Here is a 12,579-nt window from a genome sequence, read left to right on the forward strand (position 1 = left end):
GTCGCCAATGGTCTCACCTGGGACACTCCCTTTCCCTGTCCCCAGCAGGCACCTGAGCCAAGCCTTGAAGAAGGACTCCCTGTCCAGCCCAGCTCGGCCAGCCAGGTGCAGAAGCTACCCCTTGGCTCCAAAGGAGAAGACCTAGGGTGATGGTGGCCACAGGACAGCGCAATGTGTCCTTGTCACTGCCATCTTCCTGGGTGCACACCTTCCTGGCAACAGGTCCTTGGGCTGCCTTCCAGTTTGGCTCTCCTCCTCCGACCTCTTGCCCCAACATGCAGGAGTTTCAGGAGCAGCTCTGAGGATGCAGAGCCCAGCGGCTGGGAGGCAGCTGGGGAGGGAGGGGCACGCGCCCTCTGCTCTTCTTCCTCTCTCAGCTTTGTTGGCTGCCTTCTCTCCCTCCCTGTCCTGTTGGTCCATCTCTCTGGGTCTCTGCCTCACTCTGCTTGCCCCGTCCTCCTCTGGCCCTGGCCCTTCTTCACCGTATCTCTGCCTTGCTCCCTCCTGGTCTCCATCCCACATCCATGTCAGGTTGCCTCTTCCTTTTTCTGTTTGCATCTCTGGCTTGCAGAGCTGGCTCCGTCAACCCAGATGGGAGGAGATTGGCTCCTCCATTACTTTGTGACATAGGCATACGACAGGTGCCCATTAATGATAATGATTTGAGGGAGGGACACTTCCTTCAACTGCCCCCTCATCCTCTTATCTCTGTATAAGAAATTTCACCACTGAGTCACTCCTTGGAGGTAAGGCAATGCAAAACCACAGAATGTTCTCTGAGCTCCAACCAGGCGGGTGCCAGCATCATGCTAGGTGCTGGGAATGTGTGAGTAAGAGGGGTCTCCATCCTCCAGAAGTCTTCAGTAGAGTGGAGGTGGGCGGCGAGAACGCAAACGCTGGAATGATGAATAGGAATGTCAGACACAAATAACTGTTCGGGGTAGTAACTGAAGACTGGTTGAATTTACAGTCGGATCTCCCCTCTGCTTTGAAGACCGAGGAGTCACGGGGACTGAGAAAGCTCTGTAGATCTTGATGGAGTTTGTGAGAAGAGAATCAGGTGTCGAGAGATGGGTGGTATTTGTAGAGGAAGTGAGTGCCCTTGGGGAGGATGGTGGCCATTCCAGATTGGGGACACAGTTTGAGCAATGGTGCACAGGTGGGGACATCCAGGGATCTGTGAAATTAGCCTGTTGGAGCCTTGGTGTTGGTGTTTATAAATAAGTGGGACAAGGTTGAGGGGCCCCTTGAGCTCAGATGGTGGACTTGGATTGGATCTGTGGATCTGCAGGGAGCCATGGCAGTTTCTTGAGCATAAGAATGATGGATTGCATGCAATAGACCAAGAGGCAACTAAGTCCGGGCTTCAGCGTGTGTCCTGCTTTCTTCCTGGATGTCAAAGCCCCAGAGAACTTGGGCCTGGGACATTGTCCATGTCCATGAAGGCAGCTGTGCAGTGTGGCCCCAGGGAGGACCAAACTCAAGCCCACTGACTCTGTCTGCCGCGGGAAGCCTTCAGGGAGAGGATCACTTGGTGTATTGCCATTGGCTCTTGCAGTTCTGGGAGAGAGCTTAGAATCCCTCTGTCCTGGGGTCCACAGGCCCTGCCTGCATAGCTGCACCCTCTGTCATGTGACATCTCCCTGCTGTGGGTCATCTCAGCATGCTTTGACCATCTCTCCAGTCTTCTTCTTGGAGGCCAAGCAAGGGCTTCCCCAGGGAGGCCTCTGGTGCTCAGGGATGATGAGCTTTCCTCCTGCCCCCGTGTCACACTCAGTAGCCCTGAGTGCTCGGCAGGCACCCTCGGGTGGGGCAGTTGGCAGCTAATTGGTGCCTGTAAAGCACTTAGAAGCATAAAGGATGACACCAGTGAGGAATGCAGCTGCTAATCCCTGTGTCTCCTGAGTCAGAGGAGCTGGGGAGGGGACAGCCCTGAGGAACTCCTGGACCAGTCCCCTTCCTATCCCCAGGGATTGCCCCCTCGAGGGTCTGTGCCCCTCCGGAGGTTCCAGAAGCCTCCTCCACGCCAGGAAGCTCCCCTGAGCTGTGGCCCCATCTGGATGCTTCCATCTCTTAGGAGCAGGAGGAGAGAGGACCACCTGAAGTCAGACCCAGGCTCTGATCTCCAGAGTGGCCGTGAGGTCTGCAAACGTCACTTCCTGAATCTGCACCCCATGGTTACAAGTGACTGAGGGGCCACTCCAGAGCAGCTTACACAAGAGAGGTTCATCTTCTCATATAGCGGAGAGTCCCATCTCGGGTGACCTTAGGTCTGCTGGATCTAGCAGGTCAGCAGCTCCCCAGCCTTCAAGGACTTTAGACTTTCCATCCTTCCTCTATCCAAGGCCACAGATGACAGTGTCTCCCTCAGGTTGGCAAATGATAAGTTGGCATCTGCTGAAGAAAAGGGGTGATTCCCTCTTCTCTCAACCATGAAGAAACATTCCCCAAGCCACTGGCCAAGATGGTGTGGCATGCTCAGGCCAGAGGAGGGAGACCCTGCCATCAATTTATGCCACTGGCTTGGTGCAGAGGGAACCGTGGGCACATTTGGATTGCCATGGTGATGGGCACCATGATATGTGGAGGTGGCGAGGGGGAGGAAGTTGGAATATCCTGTAATGCATGGGATGGTTTGTCCCTTCCATGACCTGTACTGTCACACTGTCATTTGTAGAGGTGAAAAACCTGCTTTTTATTATCCAAGTCCAGGCCCTAACTCCATTTTATAGAAGTGTTCTTGCCTGAGATTACTAGGTAAATTGAAGGAAAATACTCTGTGGTTTTCTTTGGAACTGGACCGAGAACCGCCCACTGCATCTCAGAGCATCAGTGGTGTATGAGCCACCCCCGGGTAGGGCTGTATCTTTTGCTGCCACCTCGGGTGTGTTCCTGCAGGACCATGTATGCACCGCAACAGAGGTGCTTTATTAGAAATGACTTTTCCTGCACGGTCCTCCTTTATGCTAGTTAAGCTGTTGCGTTGTTTTTCTTTCTTTCTTTTTTTTTTTTCTTTTGAAATTATATGGTCCATGGATCTCATTAGAGGATAGTAAAGAGGATGGCTCAGAATCCATCACGGAAGCCCCTGCACTTGCTAATAGTATTAGTGCTGGGGGCTGGGGTGGGTATCTTCCCCGAGCACCTGGGATGATGAGCCTCAGGACAAAATTGGGGGTTTCCAGCAATAGAGAAGGGTCTAGGGTTGACTGTCCCCTAGGAATCTGCCAGTGCATTTGTGAGTGACATTTATCCCAAGGGTGCCTCAGTTTGCTTATCTTGAAAGAGTCACTAATCTCTACTCTGGTCACCTGCTCTCTGTTCTTATAAACAGAACAGTGAAAGTGCCTGGCTTCCTTGAACTGTCTTTACTGCCTGCGGGAACCCGTGTCCCCACGATCCTGTACTGTAGCCCCAGGTTCATTAATATCAAGGAGAAATGCATGAAGTTTCCAAAGCATCCCTCCCCACCCCCAGAGGCCGGCCCAGTGCCTCCTGGGTGGCCCCCCTGCAAGGCCCTGGTGCAAAGGAGCTGGTGGCATTTCAGAGATTAAGAAAAGTGGTGATGTTCATGTAAGTCACTCTTCTCCAATGGCCTCCTTGCTGCTGCTTGGAATTCCATCCATAGAGGTTTTGTCCTGGTTTTGAGCTTAGGAGGAGGGGTCGTGGGGAGTTGGGAGGCCTCTGGCATTGCCACCGTATGCTTGAGTGGGGTGAGAGTGGGGGTTAGTTTCCTTCTTGCTCTTAAATCATATGGTGGTGGTAATGAGGCTGACCACCTGAGTCTAAAACTGTGCTTGCGTTTAAGTGCTGTATTAAACCACTCTGATCCTCAGTTTTCTCATCTGTAAAATGGGGATAACACCATCGGGTTAAAAGAAACAGTGCATATAAATCACGCCCTGGCACATACTTAAGGCTTGGCGATTCGGCCACTAACTGACTCTTCGTTGTTGGCATATGAGGTTTGGAGCTGGCCGCAGCCCGGTGGGGGACTCTGAGCTGCTGGGCCCAGGAGCTTTAGTCTTAGGGATGGTGACTCATGAGCACTCTGGGGGAGCCGCCTTGGATCCTCTGCTTCCCCTCCCAGGCCTGGGGTTGCTGGGCCCATGGAATGACCTCAACTGGGAAGAATGAGGGGCGAGGAGACTACAGGGCTGGGTGCAGGCTCCCGGCAACCATGGGGACTTCACAGCCCCACCTTGTACCTGATCCCTATCAGGTGACCCACAGGCAGCTGGACTCTGAGGGTCATCCTGACGGTCATTCCTGTGACTCACTGTGGCCTCTTGATTCAGACTCAGTTCTTGGGATCTCCCAGCCTCTCCCTTCCATATTCTTAAAGGTGGATCCCAACCCTAGCCTGAGATGCACCATTAACCCTGATTTTTTAGTGCAGACCTCAAGTTGACCTCTGACTGATGTGTAAACCCTGATTGTTGACTGACCTCTGACTCTGGTTGTGGACTGACTGGCTTCTGGTTGGGTGCTGCCCTGGTTGCAGATGGACCCATCTCACAGACTTGGAAGGTGTCCAGAGGGTTTCCAGGCTGTGGTCCCTCTCTGCATTATAGTCCGTCCCTCCCTTCTGATATCCCAGGTCCAGGGTGGAGTCCTCCACCTACCTTCAGGTCCAGCACCCTGAAGATGGGGAGTGCCTACCTGTCTCCTTTGCTAGAAGTGGTCCATGTAGAGCTGGTGGAGCTTAACCTTAGAGGAGAAGATTCTGGAGGATTCTTCTAGCTTTATCCCTTGGGTCCACTTCAAGATGATGCCCACAGAGGAGCATCCTTCCTCCCACCCCTTCTGGTTATAGCTTTCAGATCTTAGGGACCACCCTCCAGCCCTTAGTATTAGCCCTGGGACTCCTAAAAATAGTGACTGAGCTCCTCGTTAGACCAAGTTTCTTAAGGACAGACCATGTCTCTTCCTTGACGGGGTATCCCCAAGAGCAAGAGTTGTGTCTCAATCATCAGAGGGGAGTCTCCCAGAAGTGTACAATAGCAGCCCAAGTGCTGGAGTTGAGCAAACTTGAATTCAATTCTTGGCTCCACTGTTAACTCCACTGTGTGCCCTTGGGCCAGTCTCTTAACTTCTCTGAGCTCAGTTTCTTCACCTTCAAAATGGGGTTGGTGACATTACTTACCTCTTAGAGTTGTGAGGATTAAATGGGATTAGCTCTGGGAAGCATTGAGCCCAGTGTCTGGGGCTCACAAGTGCTTGACAGATGTCAGTGGTCCTTGAGAGTCTGTCCCCTTCACATCAGGGATCCACAGGGCTGGGCAGCTTAGTGAGGCTGAGCCTGGGTTTTCTCAGTGAAAAGAGCTCAAGTGACTTCCCCTTCTCATCTTTGCTCCTTGTGGCTTCTGGGACACTGGGCCTGCAAGACTTGGCCCGACCTTTCCCAAGGCTCCTCTGGACTGTAAGAAAGCCTCCCCTCCCTGGCCTTTCCTCCCCACATCCGCCCAGCCTTCCTGACCCAACCAACCCTGATGGAGAAGCTCGTGGGCTGCCATCCGCCAGGGCCTGGCTCTCTGAGACTATCACCAAAGCCAGGTCTGATCCTTTACCACGATGGCTTTGCTGTGAGCCCTGGCTGCTGGTTCTCCTGAGACAGGGAGGATCCAGGGACTGCCCGTCCCTCCCACCATGGACCTGGGCTGTGGGTGTGTGGGCTGAGTCCCCTGAACCACAGCCACCATGCTGGGGACATCTCCATAGCACTTATGACCCAAGCAGGCACTTAATCTGCCCTCAGAAGGGCTTGGTTTCTCTTCCTCTCTTTTCAATGGATTAAATCAATTAAGTCACTTTTGAATCACTGCAATTGGCCACTCGGGGCTTTCTCCTTATTGAGCCCTGACTCATGACGGCAGCAGGACAGATGCCAAAGTCAGCCAGGATTCCATGAGCCCCAGCACACTTCTGAGGCAGCCTGGGGGGTCCTGACCACAGACCACTGCTCAGCAGAAGGAGAAGAGCAAGTGCAGACCACCCAGGCCTGGCCCAGGGCCAATCTCTAGGGACAGACCTTGAGCACAAGGGTGTGGTTCCCTGTGGGTCCGTGGCTAAAGCCAGGTGTGAATTTGGGCCGCCCAGGGAACTGGGGAACCCGCTTGTTCCACCAGCCTCGAGCCAGCTGCTGGGGAGTTGAAAAGACATTTGGCCGCATCCTGGAGACTCCCTTTGGGCCCCCACTGCTGGGAGCTCATTTATCAATTTAACCCTTCATCACCAAGATGAACTGCTTTAGCCCCTGTTGGACATATTTGGGCCTTTTTCCCCTTGAGTTTTTACGTATTATTAAATATTTTTATTAGTAGCAGGTTTAGATACGTGCGTTTTATTGTAAGCTGCCTTCTGTCTTCCTTGGATGTGGGCTGATAGAAATCCTATGTTAAATCCTGGGTCAAGAGGCGCTCACAGACCAGTAAGGGGGACCCGTGGAAGCAGCCAGTAGCTTTCCTTCTTGTTTAGAGGAAATCTCAAGCTCTAGGGTGTCGGAAGTGAATCTTCCAGGCTGAAGGCTAAGGAACAAGTAGCAGTTGCAGCCTCTGGTTGGGAAGAAAGGGAAATTTTTCTCTTTTTTAGGTGCTAGCTCCTTAATGAACACAAGTGGCTATGTGCTAGCTCAGTATATCACCCAGACTCGAATTGTGGAGGAAACTAGCCTGGGTTTGGGATCATAAGCCCTGATATGGTCCCAGGTCTATGTCTCTCTAGGAGTAACCCCTGGGCAGACCCCTTTCCCCTGGGGGCCTCTGTTCATCTGGGTATTACATGGGTGTGATCCTAAGGACCTGATCTTACTCTCGTGGGGCACCTTTGAGGCTCTGCTGAGTCAAAGAATGGATTTTAATGATTTTTCTGATCAGGACTATTTTGTACACTGCGCTTACTGCTCGGATTCCAGGCCTAGAAAAGTGGCCCCTACAAGAGGGATCTATGTATAATAAAATGACTGCTCCTCAGCCCCAGAGTGACCCACTTCCCTCCTAAGGCCCCCGGCCTCCCTCATTGGCCCTCCCTTCATGACACACTTCCAGCAGCAGAGCTGGCTGCAACTCCCAGAATCAGGATCCTGCTCCTCAGCTTGCAGTACCCTCCAAGGCTCTGAGCAAGAAGAGCCCTAGGGGCCTCTCAGAAGTGTCTCCCAATCTGTACATGAGCTCAGTGGGCTCTGAGCCACCTGCCTACCAGTAGTACTGTGCAGATGGCACCATGGGTCAGTCAACATTGCTGAGTACATGTCAATCAACACAACAATCCCATGAGCCAGTTACCATTATTAGCTTAATTTTGTAAATAAGGAGACTGAGGCCAAAAGAGGTTATGTCACACAGTTGGGCAATGGCAGATTATCAACATTTTCTTAATCACTATGATCTACAGACTTCATTCATTCATTCATTCTTCATTCCACAAGTGTTTATTGAGTGTGTACTATGTGCCAGGTGTTAAAGATCCACATGGAGTCAACACAACAGACAAAAAGCCCTGCCTACCAGAGCTAATATTCTAGAGGGAGGAGAAAGACAATAAATAAATCAGTATGGAGTGTGTTAGGAAGTAACAAGTGGTACAGGGTAAAAATAAAGGAGAATGAAGTCGATGGGGGGGATTCTGGAGGTAGGTGTTAACAATTTCAGCCTAGATTGGAGGAGTGGGAGGGGCTGCCCAGGAGGAAGACATGCATAGGCTCTGGGAAAGGAGTGAGCCCTGCATGTCTAACAACAGAAAGATGTCGTGAGGAGGAGGAGGGGAGGAGGACATAATTACTGAGAGGTAAAGGAGGACAGAGCACATGGGGCTCTGCAGCCCTTGGGAGGCCTTTGGGGTAGTTCCCCCAAATGAGTTGGTTCTGCGGCAGGGATAGGAGGTTGCTGCATTGTGGAGATGTGGTTCTGAGCACCGCACCGAGGACTTGCTCTGACTTTGTGTTCACAGGGGATGCTCCTAGGAGGGAGGCGTGCGGTTGAGAGACCTGTGAGGGGTTCCGAGATGGTCCAGGGGCTGGGAGGGGGAGAGGTATCATGAGAGACGTGGGATGTCAGTCCACACAACAGTCTATTCTTGATTCTATTTTGAAGGTAGCACCAGAGGATTTGCTGCTGGACTGGATGTAGGGTGCGGAAGAAAGAGAGGAATCAAAGTTTGGGGCCTGGACAAGAGGAGACTGGAGCTTCCTTCTGCTGAGAGCAGTTATGGAGAAGGTGCTTTTAGGGGGAGTGGGGACCGGGGATTGAACTCAGGGGCACTCAACCACTGAGCCACATCCCCAGACCTATTTTGTATTTTATTTAGAAACAGTTTTTCACTGAGTTGCTTTGCACCTCGCTGTTGCTGAGGCTGGCTTTGAACTTGGGATCCTCCTGCCTCAGCCTCCCAAACTGCTGGGATTACAGGTGTTCGCCACTGCACCTGGTTGAGAAGGCACTTTATGGGTTTTTGTTCAGTGCTGGGTATCTTGAGCTTGCCTGTTGGGCTGGCCGCTGGAGGGTGGGTCTGAAGTGTAGGGAGAGGCCCAGGTGGGAGACTGGACTCTGAGGTCCCACTGACTGGCAGAGCAGGTGGCCCTAGGGAGCTGTGGGAATTAGGACTACACAGTTGGTAGATGGCAGGGACTCCAACCCTGTGCTGTTTCCCAGATGCTCTGTGTTTATAGCAGCTCAATTCACAATAGCTAAGCTATGGAACCAACCTAGGCGCCCTTCAACAGATGAATGGAAACAGAAAATGTGATATATATGTATATATACACACACACACACACACACACACATACATATACACACACAATGGAATCTTACTCAACTATAAAGAAGAATGAAATTATGTCATTTGCTGGTAAATGGATGGAACTGGAGACTATCACGCTAAGTGAAATAAGCCAATCCCCAAAACCAAAGGCAGAATGTTCTCTCTGATGTGCAGATGCTACATGCAATAAGGGTGGGGAAGGGAAGAATAGAAGTTCATTGCATTAGATAAAGGGGACTGAAGGGAAGGGAGGGGGGATGGAGATAGGAAGACAGTAGAATGAATTGGGTCCACTGCCTCCTCCTATATAGAGTCAGGACAGGACGAGGCTGGCCGAGTGCCTCACCCCCTTCAACAGAGAAGGTAGCTGAGACCCATGTGATTGCCTGACCCTCACCCTGAGCAAACCACAGAGCGAGAACCCAGGCCTCCTGACTCTTCAGAGATTTTGCATGACAAGATAGCACCGGGAAGGCGCCCTGACAGGTCTGGAATGTGGGAGTGAGGGTGAGGGTGATGACTTGTGCGCCCCATTGGCTGGCCAGGGGCGCCTTTCGGCAGAATTGCTCTCTCACCCAGTGAGGGCTGGGGACGGCTCGTGCTCTTCCTGCTGGGAGGGGCCCGGGCCCCTGGGTGGGGGCCTCACTCAGGCTGCCTCCCTGATTCACTCCAGCCCTCCTGGAGGCCTGAGTCACTTTCTTTCCAGGCTAGAGCTGCTTGTTTGGCAAATCCTTGGATTCTGGTGGGGAGGAATAGGAACTCCTGCCCAGGGCCGGTCCTGTGCATGTGAGGCAGACAGCCACCCACACCTGCCCCAAATCCCTGCCCTGGCCTGGAATTCACTCACTTGTCTCTCCGTCCATCCCACCCACCATTCCCGATGACAGTCTCCATTCAGGTGTTCAGGATGTTGGAGTTCACACACTGAGGCTCAGAGAGGGGCGAAAGCCTGGTTCAAGAGGGCCCATCTGGGAAATAGGGGAACCAGGTGCGGCCTCAGTCTTGCCTGAAGCCAGGAGCTCTTCCATTTATGGTCACTACTGTCCCTAGGCCTGGCAGCCACCTTTCAACTCTTGGCTCTGATTCTCTGACCTTGTAGAAATTTGTTGATTCCCTTTGTCCTGAGGTTGGTGGAGGAAGGAGACCTGGGATGCGCAAGAGCAGCAGGGTAGAGGTCTTGGGTAGGCTGTGGACTCAGCCACAGCTCCCTGGAAGCAATCAGGATATCAGAGAAGGCAGTTAGGTAAAGGATGTCCCAGGTAGGGAGGCAGCCAGAGGAATGGAACGAACTTGCATTCGGGGGCCAGGAACATAGGGTGGGGAGGAGGTTGGATTGCAGAAGTTTCTGAATACCTTTGGAATGTTCTGGATAGTCCTGGTGAGGGGCCCAGGGGTGCTACCTCTTCCCCCAAGAAGCCTTGCAGCACTAACTCCTCTGGTTTCTCAGCCCTGGCTGGCCCTCCTTCCCCAGCACAGCCTGTACTTCAGAAGGAAAGCCCCAGACTTCCTGGATCATGCCCTGTCTCCCCTGGGAGTGGGTATTGGGTTGCTCACAAGATATCCAGAGTACTGCTAGAGACCTCGGGATGTCAGGAAGTCCAGAGAGTTGCCCGAGAAGAGAATCGCAGCTCAGAAGGACAGACAACATCACAGGACAGGAGGACCACCTGTCCCTAAAGGTGAAGGTAGACGTCTGATCTCCGTGGGGCCATGGGGTCTGAAATTGTAACAGAGGTTATTCACCCTCTTGGACTTGGGCACATCCCTTATTCAAGGCAAATATTCCTGGGAGGAGCATGGCTGCACCCATCCCTATGAATGCCAGGATCAAATGCTTTCTTTCCTGGGTGAGGGAAGCAGAGAAGAGGAGGGTGAGCTGAGGACCTCAGGGCAAGGTGGGGGAACAAAGGCTCCTTGTGTCACTTCATGCCTGATCTGCAGGAGGAGTCACAATAATCCATCCCCACCTTTGACCAGTGCCCTGACAGCTGGGTCAAACTTGCCCTTTCAGTAAGATTCCTGCTGTGTCTTGGGCTTCTTTATTTACGGGGTAATAGGGGCTGATTTAGGGGGATCATGAAAGTGGGTCTTTGAACCCAGTTTCCCTTGGCAGGAAGAGTGTAATTTAGGGAAAGCCAGACCCCCTGCCAGCTAGCCAGTCTTTAGAGGGTACAAAAGATTTGAGTTACAAACATGTGCTGCTTAACTCAGGTTTCTAACTGTGACCCCGTCTATAATCAACAAAGGCAAATAGGCTCCACTCCCTCTGAAATTGGGCCCTCAGGTAAAATTTGAAAAACCTGGTGCCTATCTTGACTGTGTATCTGTGCAATGAGCATGAACACGTTGAATGACACAATTACGTGCCACACCTCTCACTTGAGACCCAGCGTCAAAGCCACAAACACCTGAAATCCTGCCACCAAACAATGCCGAACAATCAGCAGTGTTTATTGAGACGGAGTGATTTGCCTTATTCTATAAAGCTTAAAGTCTTTGACACGACTCTCCCAAACAAGTCTTGTTGGGAAAAGCAAAGAGCAAGAACTTGAGGCACACGGGCAGTGTGTGACCGCGAACCAGAATAAGATCGTTTACAAAATATAAGGTTATATACACATAACTTAGAGGATGTGGCTAATAGTATCTAGTTCAAAAAAAAGAGGGGGGGGGGAAATTGTCAAACAATAATTTATCAATAGATCGCCTTTATTTAAACAATTTTAAGTAAACTATAATTCCAGTAAATTTGCTGCAAATAGTTGATTCCATATTCTGAACGTAAAAATATGAAATTTGTATTAGATGAAAATCTATTTCTCTCCACTTCTACTCAATATGAGTTGAACAAAACCAGTGTCCATGGTTTATTGGGACCACCAAGTGATTTGCTTCCACAGGTTGACCAGCTGTACCATTCTTCCCTATGGCTGGTGGGAGCTACCAGGGAAAGAGGAAAATCAGGGGGTGGGGATGAGGCCATTCCAAGTGTGTGATGTAATAATATATGTGCTTCTGAGTCCGCACTAAATAATGAGACCTAGCAGCAGGTTTAATAATTGTTTTAATTCCAGTGAAGGAATAAGCTTTTTTGTTATTTCAAGATGCTTTCCCAATGACATGTAAATATTCAATTTTGATTGGTGACAAAGTCACAAGTATTTTCTATACGTTTGTGGGGTTTTGCCTCCATGCATAACTGAAAGGTAATAGTTAGGGGTTGGTGCAAATAATGGTACATTTTCTTCCCTATTAAATTCCCCAACCCTCTACATTCTGGCCATGAACATCCAAGTGGTTGAGAGGAAGCAGATAAGGGGTCTCGGGCACTCTACCGAATCCCAGCTGTTGGGGCAGATGTCTGAAGTGGAAAGATCTGAGGCTGAGCTCCCGATGGGGCATGTGTCCCTGATAGCCCTCCTCAGTGCTTTGCTTAGAAAAGGAAAGAGCAGGAACTTGAGGCACACAGGCAGTGTGTGGCCAAGAACCAGAATAAGGTAATTTACAATATTGTATCAATAAGCCCAGTGAGGCTATGTCCTCCTGTGTCCTGCCTTCCCTGCTCTCCCCTGTTAGCTGCTGCTTATCACTCCTGCTCTGTCCATTACCCATTTCCAATCCTTCTGAGTCAGGGCCTCTTCTTGCTTCTCTCTGTTGATGTCTCATTGGTTCCCCGTAGGATGACCAGAGGGACATTTTTTTTTCCATTTTATCTTATTTCACATTTTATTTCCTATTTTATCTTCTGAGTCAGAAATATATTTTGATAGTGTGGAGAAGGTCAATTTCATCAAGCAATGCAACTAATTTTTAAAGCCT

At 51.0% G+C, this 12,579-nt stretch overlaps 1 long non-coding RNA gene across 2 annotated transcripts; it reads left to right on the forward strand.

The window, feature by feature from the left end:
- The first annotated feature begins 7,831 nt into the window (after positions 1-7,831).
- LOC125617302 lies at positions 7,832-11,413 on the forward strand. Of its 2 annotated transcripts, none has more exons than XR_007348284.1 (3): positions 7,832-7,986; positions 8,091-8,213; positions 9,072-11,413. It is a non-coding gene; the product is annotated as an uncharacterized LOC125617302 (long non-coding RNA). The 2 variants fall into 2 exon arrangements; XR_007348285.1 differs by lacking the exon at positions 7,832-7,986 and having other exon boundaries at positions 7,993-8,213; positions 9,072-9,246; positions 10,208-11,413.
- The last annotated feature ends 1,166 nt before the right edge of the window (positions 11,414-12,579 follow it).

Source organism: Marmota marmota, unplaced genomic scaffold, assembly GCF_001458135.2.
Source record: "Marmota marmota marmota unplaced genomic scaffold, marMar, whole genome shotgun sequence".
NCBI classification, from domain to species: Eukaryota; Metazoa; Chordata; class Mammalia; order Rodentia; family Sciuridae; genus Marmota; species Marmota marmota.